Here is a 7,462-nt window from a genome sequence, read left to right as displayed (position 1 = left end):
AGCTGTGTATGGCAACATGGACAGTGCAATTGGATGCACCCTCAGCAAGTTTGTCAAGCTAAGCTTGACACTAAATCATGTGTTTCAGTTGACATGCTGGAGGGAAAGGATGCCATCCAGAGAGACCTTGACACGTGAACTTCATGAAGTTCAACAATGAAAAGTGCAAGGTCCTACACATGGGTTGGGCAATCCCAGGAACAGCTACAAGTTGGGCAGAGAAGAGATTCAGAGCAGCCCTGCAAAGAAGGACTTGGGGGGAATGGTTGATGAGAAACTTGACATGAGCCAGCTTCAGTGTGCACTTGCAGCCCAGAAAGCCAACAGTATCCTGGGCTGCATCAAAAGCAGCGTGACCAGCAGGTCAAAGGAGGTGATCTTGCCCTTCTACTCTGCTCTCGTGAGACCTCACATGGAGGATTGTGTACACTTCTGGTGTCCTTAGCATAAAAAGGACATGGAGCTGCTGGAGCAAGTCCAGAGGAGGGCCACGAGGATGATAAGAGGGCTGGAGCACCTCCCGTATGAAGACAGGCTGAGAAAGTTGGGGTTGTTCAGCCTGGAGAAGAGAAGGCTGCGTTCAGACCTCCTAGCAGCCTTCCAGTATCTGTAGGGGGCCTATAAGAATGATGGAGAGGGACTCTTCATCAGGGACTGTAGTAGTAGGACAAGGGGTAATGGGTTTAAACTTAAACAGAGGAAGTTCAGGTTAGATATAAGGAAGAAATTCTTTACTGTGAGGGTGGTGAGGGACTAGAACAGGCTGCCCAAAGAAGTGGTAAATGCTCCATCCCTAGCAGTGTACAAGGCCAGGATGGATGGGGCTTGGAGGAACCTGGTCTAGCGTGTAGTGTCCCTGCTCGTGGCAGTGGGGCTGGAACTAGATGATCTTAACATCCTTTCTAACCCAAACCATTCTATGATTCTATGATTCTATGCCTATGAAAATGCCACTCCCTAAGGTAACTTATGTAGGATAATATATTAATTAATTTTTCCTTATTCTAGATGGTCTTATGCTCAGATTACTATTAACATCTTGTAAATGTCTACGAGAAACAGGAGAATAAATGAAAAAAAGTATTCCACTTGTTTTTCACCCCCTTAACCATAAAATAGACAAGGAAGCAGCAGCAGTCTGATTAAGTTTATTTCATTTTTCAAAAACCCCTCAACTGATTTCCAGTCAAAAATGAACTACTTTATAGGTAAAAGGGCAGGAGACTTAATCCCAGTTTTATGCACATGGCCATTTGTAGAAGAAATTATCTTCCTGATTCTGCGTTTCTCATTCTGCACATCTTGACATTGAACTCGCAAGAAAACACATCCCCCCAGCAAGCCAGAGTCTGAAGGAGAGATCAGTTACTAAGGCAGCCAATTCTTCATGACCTTGAAGAGAAACTATGTGCTCCCTGGGGAGTATGTTTCCTGTTAGGTCTCAGTTTAGGTAAGCTTGGTTCTAGCTTCAAATGTATCCTGAATTTTTACAGAAACAAGAATATACATAAACATATTCTTAAGAGTGTAAGACTTATTACAAGGACTAATACAAACTGGTAGGAATAAAACAATGAGCAGTATATGCTAGCTAGGAACAAAAGGTTCTTTTCTTCAAGATACAGAAAAACAAACTCCTGTGTACAATCCCAGCAGAGATGGTGGAACCCTGTCCTATCTCCTAAAATTATTGCAGCTGAATATTTCTCTACAAGTGCACTACGAGCATATCCTGATGATTTCCCTTTCCCTTGGATTCTTCCACTTCTACCTTCACAAATAGGCCAGAAATACAGGCTCGAACTCTTTTTATGGCAATTCTTTGATGTTCATGACACTTTTAGACCAGGATCTTTCCATGATGCAGCACAAAACCAAACCTCAGACCCTAGGACTTGGACCATACGTTATCAGACATGTTGGAATTTGGCTAAATTTGTCATGTGTAAGTAAAAAATGTGCTTCACCTAATTAAGCAAGATAGAGTTATATCTATATATGGTCTGAGAATTTTCTATTGGAGTAGAAAGGTAAACCAACTAATTATTCCAAAACATCCCAGATTACTTTTAGCTTTACCATGCTACAAATATCTCTTTTATTAACAATCTGGTTTTTAATATTGATCACTCAGACACTGACCTTTAAAGGCTGAGTTTATCTGGCATAAATTCTAAGGATTTCTTTTTTACAACACACCCAAGGAACTTGAAATAAACAAGAAAAATTCTTGTCATGAACATCTTCCTTTTCCATTTTCCCCTGCTTCACACACTGGACTGCAGAGGAGATCACCCCCTTAACAGAAAGAAAAAGTATATGTCAACTTGCCTCACCTACAGAGCCTTCAGGCAAAATGCATCACTTTTTCAGGTCTGTCAAGGACTGAATAAATCAGAGATAAGTGGGTTAAAATGTCAGCACCCACTGGGACTGAAATAAATCTACCACATTTTTTCATCCAAGTGAAATTCTAACTGCAGTACCACCAGCACTTCATTCATCCATTAAGGAAGACAACATAAAACTTAATGATCAATTTTTTTTTCTTTTTATAAAAAGAAGAAAACGCAAGTTGTTGGCTTTCTCCCCCCACCCCATTGTAAGAAGTCTGTGGAAGTCATCTTGTGCAAAAGGGCACATAAGCGTGATGTGAAAGATGGTGTTAAAAGGCTTTCAAACTTTGTTTATTAATAGATATAACCCTTTCACCTCTTCTACATCTGTCACCACTAAGTTAAATATCATCTATCTTACTAGTCACCTGACTTCTTGTTATTAGTATGGGAAAATACCACAAAAACCACTGAACAGTCACAAATCCCTTACATAAAAATGCAAAAGTAGAATTGCCTGAGCCCTCTTAATAAAACATAACCTAACATGGAGTAACTAAAATCACTGAGGGTAGCCTCTGGCTTTAAAACTATTCACTAGGACATTGATCATTGAAGACAACATATGGTGACCTCACACAAACACAATGTAAACTCCCAGACTCACTGATGGCATTCCCAGTGCTCTGTCTGAATTTGTATTGCCTCTCTGTAAACTGTTTGACATAAGTAGTGAAAGATGGGAACAGAAAAGGGTCTCCTCAATATGATGAGCATACCAACAAATGCAGCTGGATGCACGCAAATTAACTCATAGCTTACTTTGATGTTTAAAAAAATCTCAGGACAAGATGTGTGTGAATAGAATTTTTGTAAGTTTCTTGGAAGTGTATTTTTCCTTCTGGATAGCCAAAACAGATGCTAGACTATAAAAATTCAGTATGTTTTTTTTATGTGGGCTTTTTTTTTTTTCCCCCCTTGATTTTGGTTTTTTTTGTTTTTTTTTTTTTTTTTTTTCTTTTAGAGGAGGTTAAGAAAAGAAATGGAAAAAATGTACTGCTTAAGATGCATTTATCAGGCAGAATGACATAGGGGTGTATGTCTGTGGATTTATATATGTATTCCTCCTTTCTCTCTTTTCTTTCCTTCCTTTCTTTATAAGCACCACAAATGTGATATCACATTCTTTCACCTACCAACAGTGTAGATCTTTGTCTCATGCAGCTTACGACACACGCTTGGCCTTCTTTGCTGCAAAGGCACGCTGCTGCTGGCTCTTTTTCATCTTGATACCTGCTTTCCAGCCAGGTGACCCCATGCATACAAGGGTTGCTTCTCCCCCGGTGCACGACTCTGTGCTTCTCTTCAACCTGTTCCTCGAGCCTGCCGAGGTGCCTCTGGGTGGCGGCACCTCCCGCTGGTGTACTAGCACCTCCTCTGAAAACGGGTCTAAAATACAACTGCGTTGGCCGGGAATCGAACCCGGGTCAACTGCTTGGAAGGCAGCTATGCTCACCACTATACCACCAACGCTGCTTCATTGCACTTTTTGTGGGTGTGTTCTTCCTTGTCTTCTAGTTTCCATCTGCTCCTGATCTAACAACAGGATTTGCTAATTGCACACCACAAGTACAAAAAACTGCTGAGGGAAACTTTCAAGTATACTCCATAGCTGCCAAGGCTGCTTGGGGGGATGAAGGCACGGACCCAGAGCATCTTCATTCAGTGAACCACTTTACTGCCTACTGCTCTAACTTTTTATACCATTCTAACAACAGTTATTTTTAGCCTATTGCTCTAGCTTTTATACCATTCTATTTCTAGCCTATCATGTTTAGTTCCTGACTTATAGTTTGTTTTTTAACACTGCTCGCTTTCTCACAACCAGTCCCAGAATAGTCAGTGTCTTATCTTTATGCTCCCTCCTCCTCAGCCAGGTGTCTTGGTATCTTACGCTCTCTCCTCCTCAGCCAGCTGGATTGCTCTGCTTTATTGTACTTTGTTTCTTCTTTAACTCTTTCTTCTCCAGCCAAGCAGTTGCTTCTTTTTGGCAATAATCATATAGTTTTCATTGTCTCCCACAGCTGCTAGAGTTTTTGGGTTTTTTTACAATATAAAAAACCTAAGGTGTCATTCAGTGGAATATTTCCAACATCCTGATTTGTTTAAAAGGAATTCCAAATAACAGGACTAAACCCTTCAGAAATTGCACTGCAGATAATGGCACAATCGGAAAAAAAACCTAGCAGATGACACCTCCAGTCTGATGAAATGGGCATCCTCATTTTACCATTTTTAGTAAAAGAAATACTCTTGCTAGCATTAACATTGTACTATGATGAGCTTTTAATGTCATGTTTGAAAGGTTAGGTATGTTGTCTTTTCTCTACTGCTTTTCTCTTCTCAGTATCATCTAGAGAAACACAAGATCACACAGAAAATACAGCTGAAAATAAATTCTGTATATTTACAAAAGGTTGATATTTGTATCTGAAACACAACTTTGAAATTTTGAATCTCAACCTTCAGTGTATTTTTATCATATAATGTATGATGAAAGGTTTTCTGTTAGAGTGGATAGAGCCAACAAACTAATTTAGAGGGACAAATTCTCAGAACTCACATAGTTTGAGGCTATCCTATGCAGAATCCAGTGCCTTCTAGTGCATCTGTGATTTCTCATCTGAGAATCTCCTGTTTACAGACAGATCTGGTTCTTAACATGCAGGAATGTACTGCTATTCTCAGCAAACTTATAGATGAAGACACTGTGTGTTGGCTCTTAGTTCCTTCAGGTCTCCTTCATTCTCAAGTCCTCACACTTAAGCTTACTGCAATGATTGTCAGAAAAGTTGTAAGATCTAATATTGGTTAGACATCCACCAGTCTCCTGATTCCTGAACCTTTCTCTCACTTTGCCTGCATCTGAGGAATGTCTAGGTCCATAGCAGGTCCCAGTCCTGTGCATACTCTGGCCATTTTACCCAGAATTATCTAGTGTTTGTGTTGATGGAATTTTGTGCAACCTTAGAGAAAAGTCTACAGAGTACAGCTGCACCATAATAAGGACATAAAGTCTTGTCCCATTTTCTCCTCATAATTTGCTTGAAAAGACAGTAAAATGAGCCAAGATCCTATTTGTAAGGCTTTGCAAATAGGTTGTGAATGCATACTCTTAAATGCATTTATAACTAAGACTTAACAGAACTAGCTAGGAGGGCTCTGCTGAACGATGTAGAGTCTATTGTCGCTTTATGTGACCTAGAATCATAGACTCATGGGATGTTTTAGGTTGGAAATGACCTTAAAGGTCATTTAGTTCCAGCCCCCTGCCATGGGCAGGGACACCTTCCACTAGACCAGGTTGCTCAAAGCCCCATCCAACCTGGCCTTGAACACTGACAGGCATGGGGCAGCCACAGCTTCTCTGGGCAACATGTTCCAGTGTCTCACCACCATCATACTGAAAGAATTTCTTTGTAATATCTAATCTAAATATATCCTCTTTCTGTTTAAATCCATTCCCCCTTGTTCTATCACTACATGACCTTGCAAAAAGTCACCCTCCAGCTTTCTTTAGGTATTGGAAGGATGCAATAAGGTCTCCCCAAAGCCTTTTCTTCTCTGGTATTGCTTTGCAAATACACGCTTCAGTTAGGCGGTGCATACACAGCAAATCATTCCTTTTGCATTAGATTTTCTATGCACTTATGGTGGAACCCTTTTACATGGGGCCTTGGCCCTGAGCCAGTAGCTAATTATTTAAGATGATTCTATGGGGCACATCAAACTCACTAATCATAATAACTTCTGAAAAATACATACTTTATTGCAATGTTTTTCATGCTTTTCTTCTACACTGTAGACACTATAAATATTTTCTACTAAAACTGCAGAGGCATGGATAATAAATTTAAACCTAGCAAAAGTTGTTTCCAACATTACTGGAGAGTATGTTTTAACAATCACCACAAAAGGCTATTCTTTATGTCCCTGCAGAAATATTCCATGGAACCTGAAAGTCTGTGGACTACCACTTGAAAACCATTACCTTACCATTGAGGAAATATAAATAACTTCAGTAGAGAAGTCAGTCTGGAGGAATTGTGTATGTATTTCTTACTAAGCATGATATTTCTCTGTCTTAAGGTTGTAGCCTTAACTATGTCTTCTGTGTGATCTCACCAACCCCTATTTTAAGGCAATGCAAAGTGAAAAGGACGATTTTAAAACTGTGGTGGAACTTGACAGAGTGGTTGGGCAGAATGGGATAGGGAAGCTGAACAGGCAAAGGGGAACTTTTTTGAAAGGCAGCCACCTGGGTCTCATTTCATAAAGGTGCTTAATTCCTAATGAACTTAAGGAATCCGTGACACTCAAAGTAGCAGATAAGCTCAGAAAGCAGCATTCCCAAAGTCAAAGTAGTCTTATGCTGTTTAAGGAATTCTAGAAACACTTCTGAACATTCTGTAGGCACCTGGAAATCCGTTGAAATCTGACCCCAGTGTTCCAGTCCCAAATCCCTCATTAATTTAAGTAACTCTTGTATGTTCAGGCAATACACACACACTGCCAAATCAGGGGCCCTGCATGAAATTTGTCCTGATTATTGCTTGTTTTCCCTCTCTCTCACACACACACATACGTACACAGATTCCAGTAGCACTTGGTGAACAAGCAGATCAAATTAACCTTTATTAAATCTTATCAGAACAAGATGAGTGTGCAGTGGTAGCCTTTCCTAATCTGGTTTTAATTCACTAGGCAACAAATCTGTTGACTATGAGTCTACTGCATACAGCAGAGAGGAAGTACTTTACTGTGGCATAATTAAAAGGACTCTTACCACACACATAATGACACGTTCTCTGCTTTCTTATTAAAGGTTTCCTTTGTTTGGGTTTACATTAAACTAGTTGCATATGTGACTGTTTTTGCTGCAATATCATCTTCAACTAATTAGTGCACCATCATGCTAACCTCTCAGTTAACCCTTGTTTCAAAGGCTATTTGGTGCAGGTGCAGCAACATTGCTTTTCTGGCAAAGACATGCCTTGCTCACTGCTAGTGACCTCTGTTATTGCTGAGGATCTGGGCATGCTACATATGCTTTTTGTTTACAGTGC

The 7,462-nt window shown here is 40.1% G+C and overlaps 1 non-coding gene across 1 annotated transcript; it reads right to left on the bottom strand.

Annotated features, from left to right (window-relative positions):
* Positions 1 to 3,797: 3,797 nt before the first annotated feature.
* Positions 3,798 to 3,869, bottom strand: TRNAG-UCC. Its single transcript has one exon. It is a non-coding gene; the product is annotated as a tRNA-Gly (tRNA).
* Positions 3,870 to 7,462: the final 3,593 nt, after the last annotated feature.

The sequence above is a fragment of the Nestor notabilis genome, unplaced genomic scaffold, assembly GCF_000696875.1.
Source record: "Nestor notabilis isolate BGI_N333 unplaced genomic scaffold, ASM69687v1 scaffold220, whole genome shotgun sequence".
In the NCBI taxonomy this organism is placed as follows: domain Eukaryota; kingdom Metazoa; phylum Chordata; class Aves; order Psittaciformes; family Psittacidae; genus Nestor; species Nestor notabilis.
This window is presented reverse-complemented; position numbering and strand designations above follow the sequence as displayed.